Source organism: Pseudorca crassidens, chromosome 12 (genome assembly GCF_039906515.1).
Source record: "Pseudorca crassidens isolate mPseCra1 chromosome 12, mPseCra1.hap1, whole genome shotgun sequence".
Classification (NCBI taxonomy): Eukaryota; Metazoa; Chordata; class Mammalia; order Artiodactyla; family Delphinidae; genus Pseudorca; species Pseudorca crassidens.
The window spans coordinates 90,261,998-90,277,034 of record NC_090307.1 but is presented as its reverse complement, the minus strand read 5'-3'; the positions used below and the strand labels follow the sequence as shown (position 1 = coordinate 90,277,034).

Here is a 15,037-nt window from a genome sequence, read left to right as displayed (position 1 = left end):
AAAAAGAAAGTTCTAAGAAGTGCATTTTTAAAAATAAATTTATTTATTTATCTGTTTATTTATTTTGGCTGCATTGGGTCTTTGTTGCTGCGCGCGGGCTTTCTCTAGTTGCGGCGAGTGGGGGCTACTCTTCGTTGTGGTGCGCGGGCTTCTCATTGCGGTGGCTTCTCTTGCTGCAGAACGTGGGCTCTAGGCATGCGGGCTTCAGTAGTTGCAGCACACAGGCTCAGTAGTTGTGGCTCGCGGGCTCTAGAGCACAGGCTCAGTAGTTGTGGTGCACGGGCTTGGCTACTCCGTGGCATGTGGGATCTTCCTGGACCAGGGATTGAACCTGTGTCCCCTGCGCTGGCAGGCGGATTCTTAACCATTGCGCCACCAGGGAAATCCGGAAGCGCGTTTTTAAAAGTGTATTATCGTTGGGTGACTTCATCTTTAAGCTGCCCTCCTGGGTGGGGATGAAAAGGTGTAATTACACGAGTCCCTTCAGGATGCAGGCTTCTGTCATTGCTGATTGTTTTAAGATCGGAGGTGCAAGGAAAAGTGGTCAAATGAATTTAGAGATCACCCTCTGCATTTTCTTCACATTTCATTCATCCATTCATTCATTCAATCAAATTGGTACATGATGATTGCATATAAAGTCATATCACATGAAGCTCACAGGGAGAAGGGCAGTCAGATGTGTCACTTTTGAGAATGCTATAATAAAAATACGGGGGGGGCAGCTCGAGTGTTATAGGAGACAGTTCTGTGTTTAAATCGTGTCTTCACTACTTGCTCGTGGAGTGACCTTCCCTCTCAGTTTCCTTGTCTGTAAAATGGAGATGTTAATAGTTCCTAACCTGTAGGTGAGTGTCTATTCAATTTCACCCCATCCCATCCCCTTCTATTTAAACAAATGGTGTTAAGACCTCCTAAATCGATTCCACAATCCAATCGGTCGGTCATGCCTTGACGTTTGAACAACTCCTTTCCTGAACCTCACGTTTGGCCGTCCTGCGGCGAGATAGGGCATGGGTGGGGCTGGGATCTTGAGAGAGGAGATGGGGCCGCCCTCAGGAAGTGGGACCCACCCGGAAGGAGACCTCCAGGGTGTTTGTGAGATTTATTTCTATGCATCAGGACGGGGCGCCTTTAATGGTTTTTAATCACAATTTAATAAATAAAACAGAGAACAAAGGACTCATCAAATCGTTCTTGTTGTTCGCTGTTCAACACCCGCTGCTCAGCGCCAGTCAGTTAAGAGGCTTGGTCGTAAAGCAGCAGCGGGTGGAGGGGCAGCAGGCAGGAAGAGGCTGGAAAGGACGCGCGGCAAAGACGGGGGTTTGGGCGGCAGGTGAGAGCTGGACCTGGGTGGGTCCCGCGGCACTCGGACCGCCGCCGTGCCTGCGAGTGTGTCGCCCCAATCCCCCTTGTTCAGGAACCCTCTCCCTTCCCACCTGCCCCAGGAGGCCATGGATTTAAGGCTTCCAGCTGTGAACTCGACTTATTTCCTGCTCTGTCCTGAGAACCCTGAGGCTTTCTTCCAGAAGCAGGAATAAAAGCCGCCCCTCGTCTCCGGGTCTGGAGGACTCTCCCCGGAGGCTGCCTTCGCTGGCACATTCAGCTGCCCATCAGCCCCGCCAGTGCCCCATCGAATCCCTTTCTCGCTGGTGGGTGTCTGAGACATGGCCAGCGTCCTTCTTTCTGTGCAACCATCAACAAATAGATTCTCCTTTTCCATCGTGGCGGCATCCGGTACTGACTTCGTAGACCCCTCGAAGCACCCACAGACCACGTCTCTCAGTTAATGACAAGCTCCCACTCACCCGGGAAGCCTTTATCGGCGACCTGCCGCGCCCCAGACACAGCTGCAGCTACCTGCGGGGTGGCGGTGAATCAAGCCCCATTCACACCGTGAAGGAGCCTTTAGCTTCCAGCCGATCGCTACTTAAAAATAGTTTTCGACCACGTCCGTGCGGCACACCGCACGCTTGCTGTGTTGTTTTTCTCTCCTGAGAGCTGGGGTGGGTCCCACCTAATTCAGCTTCTTAAGCAAAAGGGGCCTCCGGCAGCTGCCCTCCCCCCGGCCCCCTCCGTCCTGGCCTTTAAGGAAGGCTGGATGGGAAGCGGGAGGGAGGGAAGCATGCGGATGCCGGGGCCCTGCTCGCGGGCAGGCTCTCTGCACACGGAAGCCTGGAGCCCCATCCCCCTCGCGTCTCCAGCATCTCCGTGGCAAGCCTGCTCGGACAGCCACCTCGTTTGCAGGTTGACAGAATCACAGGCCTGCTTCGGGTCCTGTGTGGAGTTGCCGAGGCACGGCAAGGATGACACGGCGGCGTGAGCCCTGCCTCCTGGAGGCGCTGTCGGCCTCTCGCTTTATACTTACCCTGAGCCTGTGGGGAGGGGCGGCAGCCGGTCTGAAGAGCTCACCTCCGAGGAAAGCGAAGTCCGTTCACACCTTCCCGCCTTCAACAAACACACCCCTTTCATGGGGGACCGCGTGGGAGTTACAGAGCACCCATTTGGGAGGAAGTCATCCCTGTGACCCGCTTCCCCGTGGACCACGGGGTTCTTCAAGCATCTCCTAACGACCTGTGAGGAGTCCCAGCAGCGGGGGCGGCCCCGCCCATGCGCTCCTGACACGTGACGTCACATCCTCCCGGAAGGAAAAACTCAGCCTTTTTCTATCTTCCTCTGGAGTTTCCGGCGGTGGCCGTGGCGTCTGAGTCACGCGTCCGCTCTCCAGGAGGAATGTGCTCTGTCCATTCCCTAAGCGTGTCCCAGGCGCCTCCTGCCAGACCTGGATGGTTTCAGGTGGTGACAGGTGCTGTGAAGACAGGGACGTGAGAGAGAGTGGCCGGCATGGGCTGGGTGAGGCCCTTAGACGGGGAGACCTGAATGGTGAGTGGGGCCCCGGGGGGGGGGGAGAGTGTTCCAGAGTGTTCTAGAATGTTCCATGTGCCCCCTGATATCAGGGCGAGCTTGGTGTGTCGGAAGAGTGAGAAAGCCAGTGAGGCTGGGAGGCGGGGAGAGAGGTGTGGGAGGGGATGGGTAGATCGCGTGGTACCCACCGTGGGTTCTGCTGTGCGGGCAGAGCCTCAGCGACTGCCGTGACGTGACTGATGCATTAAGGGGCTGCGTGCTTGTGCAGAGAACCCGCCGGGCAAGATGGTCAGGGGTCTGGCGTAAGTTCCAGGCAGGAATAATGGCGCCGACGAGGCTGGGAGCTGGGAACCACGTCTGGGATGGCAGCAAAGCCCGATGGGAATATGCATGATTTCGCAAGATGTCTGATTACCCCTATGGCGTGTCCCTTCTTCCCTCGGTATGAATTGGGTTGAACAGTTGATCTAACCTGCGGGCTGAGGCCGTGTGGCCCTTTGGGCTTGTTCTGTTGGGTCTCATGGTGGCGATTTTGTAAAATCCCGCTTTTCTTCGAGTGCTACCTCGATTCATTCCTGGGTGCGTGCTGGGGGCTAATTGTTGGTCTTTATCGTGCTGCGGGGACTGTCTCTCGTTCACTCTCTCTCTTTGAAGCACACGCCCAAAGCATGCTAGACGTTCAATAAACGTTCCCATCAATGAATGAAACTAGGCAGTTAATACACTTCTCAGTGAAGGTCCATGTGTGTTTCCACACGGGAATATGGACAGAAAGTGGACGTCTTATGCTCTCGATGGCAGGAGATTCTTAATTTTTAACCTTCTTCCTTCTTACCTTTCCATTTTGCCTAAATTATCTCGCTTTGAGAAAGCATTGCTTTTATTTCCTATTTACCTCTTTTGTCCAAGGTCCAGTCCCCTGGGAGCTTTTAGTAAAAGAAACAAACATCTGGTCAAATAAACACCAGAAAACCACATGGAACAGACGCACAATAACCACCTTTTCACACATATTCTTTCTTCCTTTCATTTTCCTGTAGTTCAGGAAAGAAAATTGCAAACTGAAATGTGCAGAGACTACGACACGTACGTGTGTGTGCGTGCATGATTTTTAGCGTGAAAATGATATTTTCATTTTTAAAAAGGTAAGAACATTAAGGAATTAGTGAAAAGGAAAATGCACGCTCTCTGTCCAGGGCGATTTCTCCTGGAAGCTGGTCTCGCGTCACCGCATCGCCGGGGTTACAGGCATCATCTGCGTTCTAGGCTGGTGTGTGCGGATGGTTACGTGTAAATAGCATCGTGAAAGCTGCGGCCCGTCCCCCCCGCCCGTCTCCGCCGTCGCTGAGCCCCCTTCCTCCTGGGCAGCGCCTCTTCCCGCCACCATTTCCAGTTCACACCCTTCTCCTCCGAGCCACCAAAGCCATCTGGTTCCCCAGCCCCTGGCTGCCAGGGCGCCTCCGTGGGGTCCGGCCAGCTGGCAGGTGCCACTCTGGCTTGTCGAGTGGTGTTGGAAGATGCAGCCGGCTCCCGATAGCTCCCGACGCCCCCGCCGGTGTGCAGGCCTGTGGGCTCCAGGCCAGGGCCGCTGTGCTAGCCATTTGCTTCATCGTCAGCTCCTCACCTTGGCCTCAGACTCGGCCCCCTCCTGGCACAGCGAGCGCGTTTAACCTCAGCAGTGACTTCAGTGCAGAGATCAGCTCATCGGTCCAGCAGAGCAATGGGACTCCGACAGTCAGGGCCCTGGTGTGGATCTCCTTCCCGCGTGGGATGCAGGTTGCGATGGCCTCATGGATCCTGTCTGTGCAACAGTTTCAGTGTCCTGGGCTCCAAACAAGCCCGCAAGAGGTGTAGAGTGTGTACTGTTCATTGCGCCGAAGAGGACGACGAGAGGCAGAGGTGGTTCTTCACCGTCTCGAAGTGAGCGACACGTGGAATTGGTGAGGAACATAAAATAAGAAGCACACCTGGGCCTTGCAAGGAGGCATCACTTGAGAGGATGCTGCCCAGGGGAGCGGCAAGGGGTCACTGCAGTCGGGGGGCTCTGAGCATCGGTCTGCAGGTGGCTCCGAGGGCAGGCTGAAAGGGTTTTCCTTTATTGGGAGGAGAAGATGCTGGATGTGGGCAGCGGGATGAGGCAGCAAGATCTGGGTGCCGGTGAGCGAGTGTTTTATCCCTGGCCGGGCTGTCCCCAGCAGGGCTGTGCCGGCAGGACCTGGGGGAAGGCAGCCCCCGAACCAGCATTTTGTTCTGCTTGATCTGTGGGCACAGATTTTCCGTGATCTGTCGTTGACACCAGTCCAAGGGATGCAATTCTCAGAGCGAAGTTTCGTGGGAGAGCTGTGACGGTTCATGGGAGGCGTCCGGAACTCAGTGAGGGGGGAAGGAGAGGGGAGGAGGCCTGAGGAGGTTGCAGGGCTGAGGAGAGGCCAGGCTGTGCGGAGGAAGGTCTCTCCCGCTTCCATGCAAGGCCAAGGGCGCCTGGACAGCACGGCTCTGGGGGCATGCGGGAGCCTCTGAGCACAGGCACGGAGGTGAGGACCAGTGTGCCTCCGCCAGGGAGCTCAGCTCAGCCGGGAGGCACTCTGCTGGCGGGGATGGGGGCGGAGGGAGGGGACTGGGGGTGGTTGTCCCTGTACAGAAGCCAGAAGCGCCCAGGGTCCCTGCCCGGCCAGATCCACCTAGTGAGAAGCGTGGGGCAAGACGTTCGTCCTTCTTTCTACCACTATTTGGGCACCACCTGGGTGGTGTTTCAGGGAGGCTTGGGTTCCAGCCCTGGCTCTGCCACTTAGAGTTTGTGTCTTTGGACCAATGATCTATTCTTCTGGAACTTTGCTTCTTATCTATCAAATCTCTAAAATGGGTATAATAATCTCGATCTATGAAAATGGGTGAATGAGAACATTATGTAAAAATCCTACCACATGCCCATCGACACGTGAAGGGATAAACAAAATGTAGTCCATCCACACAGTGGAACATTTCTCAGCCACAAAGAGGAGGGAAGCACTGCCACGTGCCACGACGTGGAAGAAACGTGGAAATGTTGTCTGAGTGAAAGAAGCCAGACACAGAAGGCCACGTATCACGAGTCCATTTAAATGAAACGTCTGTTCCTCCAAAGAAGACATACAGGTGGCCGGTAGGCACGTGGAAAGATGCTCACCATCACCGATTATCAGAGAAATGCAAATCAGAGCTACAATGAGGTGTCACCTCACACTGGTCAGAATGGCCATCGTTAAAAAGGCTACAAGTAACAAATGCTGGAGAGGGTGTGGAGAAAAGGGAACCCTCCTACATGCTTGGTGGGAATGTAAGTTGGTGCAGCCACTGTGGAAAACAGTATGGAGGTTCCTTAAAAAAGTAAAAACAGAGTTGCCATATAATCTAGCAATCCCAGTCCTAGGCTAGGCATATACCTGGACAAAACTATAATTCAGAACGATACATGCTCCTCTGTGTTCATAGCAGCGCTATTCACAATAGCCAAGACATGGAAGCAACCTAAGTGTCCGTCGACAGATGAATGGATAAAGACGATGTGGTACATGTATACAACAGAATACTACTCAGCCATAAAAAAGAACAAAATAAGGCCATCTGCAGCAACATGGATGCAACTAGAGATGATCTTACTAAGTGAAGTAAGTCAGACAGAGAAAGACAAATACCATGTGATATCACCTATATGTGGAATCTAAAATATGACACAAATGAACCTATCTACGAAACAGAAACAGACTCACAGACATAGGGATCAGACTTGTGGTGGCTGAGGGAGAGGGGGTGAGAGAGGGATTGGGAGTTTGGGCTTAGCAGATGCAAACTATTGTACATAGAGTGGATAAACAACAAGGCCCGACTGCATAGCACAGGGAACTATATCCAGTCTCCTGGGATAAACCATGATGGAAAAGAATATAAAACAAGAATGTCTATATGTGTACAACTGAGTCACTTTGCTGTACAGCAGAGATCAGCACAACACTGTAAATCAACTATACTTCAATTAAAAAAATGAATGAAATGTCTAGAATTGGCAAATCCATAGGGACAGAATTCAGATGAGTGGATGTCGGGCTGGGGGAGAGGGAACAGGGCATGGCTGCTCGTGGGGGTGGGGCTTCTGTTGGGGGTGACGGAAAACTTTTGGAAGTAGATGGTGGTGATGTTTGTGTGCCACGTTATGGATGGACTTAATGTCACCATGTTGCACACTTTCAAATGGTTAAAATGGTAAATGTCATGGTGTGTGTATTTTGTCTTAATTTAGAAACAACCTCCTGGAATAAGTACCACCAAGTAAATGTTAGGGATGGGTACGATGACCTTGGGGACAGGCTGCCCTCACTCCTGGTTAATCCGGCGTTGCCGATGGGATCCTGTGCCCAGGTGGGCACGGGTGTTACCAGCCACCCGCCCTGGCTCTGTCCCCTGTGTGGCAGCCATGCTTTGTGTGGTCACGTCCTCATCCCAGAGAAAGCTCTGTTCAGTTTTTAGCCACTTTCCTCCCGGCTGGAAGCTGGACTTGTGTCGACCTGTGTGCTTTATGCACAAGCCCACCTGTGTTTTCCGTCCAAACCTCAGTGGTCCACTGAGCGCTGAGTTTTCCCAGCCAGTGAGACGATGAGCCGTTGGAATTCATTCATAGCATAGTGATGACACATTTCCACACCGTCTCGGCCGCTTGGTTCCAGCCTGAAGTTTGATTTGGGGTGTGGATCACTTGTCCAGGGCTTCACCAAATGGGCGTTTGGCCTCTTTGTGCCTGGGGTAGAGAGAGGGATGCCTGCTCCAGGTTGACACGCTAGCACCTGGGGAGGCAGGCAGTGCCCAGCTCCTGTGCTGAGATGGGCTTTTCCGGGCTGGGCGCCCACCTCCCCTGCTGACAGTAGTTCCCGTGCTTTCCTGGGAACCCAAACAGAGAGCGGTTTTGTGGCTATTCTAACAGTTTAGCCCCAGGTGTATTTCTCTATAAGGCTCAGCAGCGGGCGCTGTGATTCTTAGATTCCCAAGTGAGAGCTGTTCCTTTGAGGAATCTCGTGTTCCTCTCTGACATAGACTACCCATTCCTTGGGGACTTCCTTGTGTGTGTGAGGGCAGAACAAATTCCTAAGTGAGAAGAAGGAAGTGAGTCGAAACTGCCCCTTAAGGAGTGAAGGTGTGGGAAGAAAACAGGTGGGGGCCACAACGGTTGGATCTAAATGCCCTGCTAAGGTCTGCAGACACACTGTGTTTTCAGTTTTGAAGACACGCCAATGTTCAAAAAGGCACCAACATTTCTCGTTGATACTCCAGATTCCTGACACTTTTCTTGAAGAAAGTCAGAGGCTCTGGCAACGCTCTCTCAGTTTCTGCGTGGCCACAGTCAGCTTGCACGGGGGAGCAGCAACTCTTTAAATTAAAATTTCCCCACCAGCCTGCCTCTTTCACCCCCACTACCTGCCTGCCTTCCGCCTTCGGCCCCTGGCATAGGATGTACGTTAAATCCCTCAGGTTGCGGTTCTTGCTCTGTTGGTAACTTGGCCAAGCCTTTGAACTCCCTCATTCTTCCATCTCCCACCTTCCAGAGGAGCCACTGCAAGGCTGTTACAGGAGGGGAGGGGTCCTGGGTGAATTTGAAAGTGCTTGGGAACCTTAAAGGTGCGTCAGGAAATGTAAGGTTTGGTTCAACCAAACGAGGTGCCTAGGAGCTCAGCTCACCCCGCCAATCTGGACATGGCGTTTAGCCACCCTCAAACTTGCTGATGGAAAATGATTTCTTATTTCTGTAAATAATCCTGCCAAGCAAGTGAATTAATTGATTTAATGAGTCGTATGGCGAGAATCAGACCTGGCCAGGAGCGTGTATTTATTTCTGTCTCCATCTGTGGAACTTTCCTTAGAATTAGAGCAGTGCAGTTTTAGTGAGGGATTTGAGGTTTTAACTGGAATTATCTTAGAACTCTCGAGAGCGTCGACTGAGAGACTTGGAGACACATTTTGAGCCGAACAACCTTGGCGAATCTGTGGAATTCTAAGCTTCCACTGGAGGTGGGGGAGAGAAAAATGCAACCCTTTTCCACCCTGAAGTCGTGTCACCTTCCATCTCCAATTATGTCAGAGGGCAAATAAGCACAGATGCTGGCCCGTTGACCATCATATCATTTGATTCCTCTGATGATAAATGATTTTCTTCTAAGTGGCATTTTCTCCTGAGATTGTGTGATCTGCCAGCATCTCATAGGGAATAATTTTTGTGTGCACTTACAGAAGGCCATTCATTCATTCACTCATCCATTCATTAAATCAGCAGTTCTCAACCAGGAGATTTTGTCCCTGGGGGACATTTGGTGATGTCTGGAGAGGTTTTTGTTTGTCATAGTCTTGGGGGCAGGAGAAGGTGTGCTGCTGGCAGCCAGCTGACAGAGACCAGGGATGCTGTTAAACGTCCCACAGTGCACAGGACAGCCCTGTGCAATGGATAATTCTCCAGCCCCACACTTCCACAGGGCTGAGGTTGAATACTAAACTAATATTCACTGGGTGTATTCTCTTTCACAAGCACCGTTCTAGGCCCTGGGGACAAGGTGGTGAATAAGACAGAGAATATTCCTGTTCTCATGGAGCTTATACTCTAGCTGTGCGGTAGAGGAGGTCAGAGAGGCAATAAAGTAACAAGATAACTTTAGTTCCTGCAGCACAGGAAATGAATCAGTGTCACGTGGTAGAGATAGCTGTCTGGAGGGGACAATGTTGGTTAGGGTAGTTATGGAAGTCCACTTGGGTGAGGAAATAGATCAGTTGGGAATTGTATCATCTAAAATAAGAAAATGTGACATACCATGGCTGAAACAAATGAGGGTTTAATTGCTCACTTAATAAGGAGTCTGGAAGCAGGTAGCTGCTGACACTGGGTCAGGGGCTCTGTAAGTCTCTCGTGGTTTTTCCCTCAAGGTCACAAAACGGCTGTTGTAGCTCCAGGCATCACATCTGTGCACACAGTGGGGAAAATGGCACCAGCCCCATGTAGCTCACCTATCGGAAGAGTAGAAACTATTATGAGCCGGTGGGCAGACCTAGGCCACAAGACAACGAGGGCTGCCGGGAAAGTTGGGTAAGTTAGTATTTATCCTTTCTAGCCTCCCTAGTGGGAGAAAGATGTTGGGGATAGGTGTCAGGTCAGCCAGCTTTAGGGTGCTGGCACGTGTGACATTCGAGCTGAGATCTTAGGGTGTCCCAGAGGGAGGGGAAAAACACGTGTAGGGGCCTGGAGGCTGGGGCCAGACGAGCAAGAGAAACATTGATGCTGTTATGAGATTCTCCATCACCCTATTCACGAATTTCCTGAAGGAACGTGCCCACGCGATGGTCGCTGCCAGGAAGATCTGCTTCTTTGAGCATCCCAGGAGCTGTGTGAGTTTCCTGCAGCTGCTGTAACAAATGACCACAAACTGGGTCATTTGTGACCAGTCAAAACTGGATCACAAACTGGCTTGAAGCAACAGTTCCTGCTGTCAGAAGTATCAAGTGGCCAGAAACCCAGGTGCTTGTGGGACGGCACTGTCTCCAGAGGCTCTCGGGGAGACTCCACCCTTTGCCTGTTCCAGCTTCTGGTGGCCGTCGACGCTCCTCAACCTGTGGCCCTGTGACTTGAGTGTCTCTCGCCGTGGTCATACCGCTTTCTCCTCTTCCGTATGTGTGTCTGTCTTCTTTGTGCAGTGACTGGATTTAGGGTCCACCTGGATAATTCAGGATGAGCTCATCTCAAGATCTTTAATTGCACTTCAGCAGTTTTTCCAATAATATAACTTCACAATTTCCGTGGTTTAGGATGTGGATACATCTTTTAAAAATTTTTTTGTTGAAATATAGTTGATTTACAATGTGTTAATTTCTGCTGTACAGCAAAGAGTCTCAGTTATACATATATATATATTCTTTTTTTGTTTGTTTGTTTTTGTTTTTGCGGTACGCAGGCCTCTCACTGCTGTGGCCTCTCCCGTTGCGGAGCACAGGCTCCGGACGCGCAGGCTCAGCGGCCATGGCTCACGGGCCCAGCAGCTCCGCGGCATGTGGGATCCTCCCGGACTGGGGCACGAACCCGTGTTCCTTGCATCAGCAGGCGGACTCTCAACCACTGCGCCACCAGGGAAGCCCCTGGCCAAGGCTGAATGTCCTGTCTTGTTAAGCTAGGCTCGGGCTGTTCCCCATGTGGAAAGTTCTTCCCTCTTCTCTTCAGTGGGTCCCACCCCGCACGTCCTCTGTCGCAGCCGCAGTGTGGGGAGGACACAAAACCGTCAGCCGTCTCTCTCGTGCGTGCTGTGGAGCCGTGTGGGTTCAAATCCCAGATCGCTGTCTCTGAGACACAGCCTCCTTGTTTGTAAAGTGAGGATGCTAAAGAAGGTCGACCTTACAGGCTGTTCGTGGGGTTTAATGCTATATTGTTGGTAAAGCACCTGGTACCTTGGAAGCATTCAAATGTCACCGTCTGCTCAGCATTTGGGTGTATAGTTGCAGTGCGGTGCTGACGCTGGTTGCAAAGAGCTCGGTCAAATTTCTACACGATCCCCAGCCCCTCCCGTCCTGGAGGGTCAGGCTGACGTCACCTCACTCAAAGCCCCAGCCCTCTGGTCACAAGGTTTTTCCTGCGTGACCACCCCCGCCCCGGCCCTGAAACAGCCTGTGGTCCCACCAGGACCCACCTCGTTAGCATCAGCTCAGGTATGGCCCTGGCAGCCTCCTGTGCCTGGGGAAATCCCAAGGGTTCAGAGACTGCCTTCTGGGACCAGGGGCCAAGGCAGCCACATTCTCTCTGCACACCAGCAGCTGCGTGTGTGCTGGCGGTGCTTGCATTCTGCGCGTGTCCCAGCAGGCTGACCTCCAGGGCCTGCCTTGTCCTCACGTGCAGGGCTGGGGCTGGGACAGCCAGGTATCTGCTCCGTCCCTCCTTAAACCCACAGCGCCTGCCCTGGCCCTTTCTCCCACCTCTGCTCTCCCTGGAGTGTGGTCATTACTCCTCCCCTTCTCTCTTCTGGGGTGGGTGTGGGCTTCCAGATGTCACTGGCCCGGCGGACCTCCCCATCTCTTTGGTTCCTGTACCTTGCCCACCACTCTGTAAACAATTCCCCTGTTCAACTCTCTTCAATTTACCCCGTTTAGGTGAGGATGCAGTAGGGTGTGTCGAGTCTGCATTCTCCCCACAGGGACATTTACCTCCCCTCCCCTCCCTCCCTCCCTCCCTCCCTTCCTTCTTCTTTTCTCCTGTTCAGGATTCAACCCAGGATCACACACTACATATAGCTGTGCTGTCTCCTTAATCTCCTTTCTGTAACAGTTTCTCAGCCTTTCTTGGTCTTTGCTTACTTTGACTATCCCTGAAGAATACAGGCCAGTTATTTCATAGAACGTTCCTCACTTCGGGTTGGTCTGATGTTTTCTCATGACAAGATGCTGGTTGTGCATTTCGGCAGGGGTACTGCCGCGGTGATGCTGCCTGTGTCGTGGTGTATCCTGGCAGCGCGAACACAGGATGTGAGTTCGTCGTATTGTTGAGGATGTGGACTTGGTCACTTGGTTGAGGTGCCGCCCACTGAGCCCCTTTGCTGTAGAATTGCTCTGGTCCCTTTTGTAAATTGGCGAGTGATTTGTGGGGAGGTGCACTGAGATCATGTAAATATTTGTTCTTCATGTCTCAGCGTCCACTGGTGACTCATCCACATCAACGACTGTTTGTGACAGTTACAAAGTGGTGATTCTTCTATCATTCCTTCAGTACTTGTTAGTTGGTTTTCCTCCATAAGGGAACACGTGCCTCTTTCCCTCCATTTTATATTGATGTTTATTTCTATCAGTTTAGATGAATGGATTATTCTTTTATTCAAGGGTTACATTTACTATCATTATTTATTTTAGTGCTCACCTTAACGAGCACTGGGAACTCCTTCAAGCTGGTTTCTGTGTCATTTTGATGTGTGACCATCGGTTTTTAGCTCTTCTTTACTTTCTGGCTTGTTAGGTCGCTCCAGCTCAGCTTCTGCTTGCCCTGCTCCAGTCCTGGAATTAGCCATTTCTTTCTTTTTTTTTTTTTTACTGAAGTATAGTTGTGTTACTAATCAGTTATACGTATACATACATCCACTCTTTTAAAGACTCTTTTCCCATATATGTCACTACGCGGTATTGTGCTGTACAGTAGGTCCTTGTCAGTTATCTCTTTTACATATTGTAGTGTGCATATGTCAATCCCAATCTCCCAATTTATCCCTCCCCTTTCCCCCCAGTAATCATAAGATTGTTTTCTACATCTACAACTCTATTTCTTTTGTAAATGAGTTCATTTGTACCATTTTTTTTTTTTTTTTAGATTCCGCATATAAGCCATTTCTTGAAGGAGGCTTTGTTTCTTTTGGTGGAGAATGATATTTAGAAACCAAAATCTGGGTGCTAGGTGTGATCATTGCAACTGGGGTGTCATGATTCTAGGACCACTCAGCAGCCAGAGCTGGGTGTGTGTGTGTGTGTGTGTTTGAGTGTGTGTATTTGTGTCTGTTTCTATTTCCAAGTCTGTCTATGTATCTGTTTATCTCTACTGAAACCATGAGTTCATGATTATACTGGAACAAACCCAATCTGACTCGACAGGTTTCCTGCAGTCTCCCTCCACCCCTGCCTTCCACGTGTCTTACCCCCTTCTCTGACAGTGAGAAACCTGGATTCCATTTTACGCCAGATATCTACTCCTATGCTCAACCCTAGAAGACAAAAGTGCCGCTAAGGAGGGTTTAATATGTATTCACAGCTCTTTCTGTCTTGGGCACATCCGAGTACTGCATTTATAAGTTACTTAGGGAACCCCCCTCTGCCCTTCACGGGCTCTTGTATTCATTTGAAATACAGTTCAGTTCCCTAGTTTCTGTTTGTATTCTGTTTTAAGAGCCGTTTGCCCATCCCGTTATATAATTTTGGAGATCATATGGCTTCTAAGAGGGCAGGCGAGGGATGTCCGAATACAAGATCTCCCTGACCCGGAAATGTGTTTTCTCATCCGTGGCAGTGACATTTCCAGGAGCCTCGGTGGGCTTTGCCGTTGAAAGTTGCTCATGAGGGTACACGGGCTCTTGGCATCTTACCCTTGAATGGTCCGAGGAAGCAGAGGGTCCAGTGAAGGCTTTCCTGGCCACAAAAGCAGTTGCCCCTCCTGCAGACTTCAGTGTTTGGTGAGAGAGCGTTTCTGCCACTGGTTTCAGAGTTCAAGGCAGATGAATCCTGCGTGCAGACTCTTTCTGGTCCAGAGCCAGGAGAATCTCACTGTGCTTCCCGCAGTGCAGACCAGACCTCCTCACATTCATGTCCGCTCTATCACCCCCCCACCTCACCCCGCTGTGTCTCCCACGATTCCCCGCCGTGCAGTTTGCACTGGAACCTTCTCAGGGACCCTACAGATTCCCTCAGCTCCCTTGCTCATGTGGCATCTGTATAAAGACAGTCACTGAACTGGAGGTTTCCGTGAGATGCCGAAGAGGAGAACACAAGGAAAGAAGAGAGAGGTACGAGGCAAAATCTTTGGGCTAATTAAATCCCAGTGACTGAGCCCAGGCACTACTGCCAGCGCTCCTGTGTCCCGATGTCTCAGGGGTTTTATGCCAGCAACCGCTCCTTCCTCCCCAAGTCTCTCCTCCCCTAATCCAGACTCCCGCCCTTCCCACCTCTTCTCCTGCCTCTCAGCCCTGCCTGCGCATCACAGAAGTGGCCCTCACGCCCTCGAAATGCGGCCAGTCTGAATTGAAACGCGTAATGACCAAACGTGCACCGGTTTTCGAAGGCTCGGAGAAGAAGAATGTGAAACAGCATTAGCAATGTTTATACTGGTTACAGATCTATTTGGATATTTGAGTGAAAGTGTACTGTTAAAATTAATTTGATCTGTTACTTTTTACTTTTTTAAAAGTCCCCCCTACCCCCGGTGTAAGATTCCGCGTATAGCTCACGTTATCTTTTTTCCTGATCGGCCCTGGCTTAGGCCACGCCTGCCCGCTTCACGCACGCCTCTCTTGATCTTGCTTTGTCCAGATCTTCTGATCTTTTCCTCAAAGGCGGCATTAAAATGATTGACGGGGAGCACGGGTGCTGGAATGCTGCGGAGGGGGAGACGGAGGAGGGGAGGACTGTGGGGTGAACGTGCCACAGA

At 51.4% G+C, this 15,037-nt stretch overlaps 1 protein-coding gene across 3 annotated transcripts in view; it reads left to right on the top strand.

Annotated features, from left to right (window-relative positions):
- RIMBP2 (RIMS binding protein 2) overlaps positions 1 to 15,037 on the top strand; it is a 279,316-nt gene that overhangs the window by 15,684 nt on the left and 248,595 nt on the right. The gene's annotated exons all lie outside the window — the stretch shown is intronic.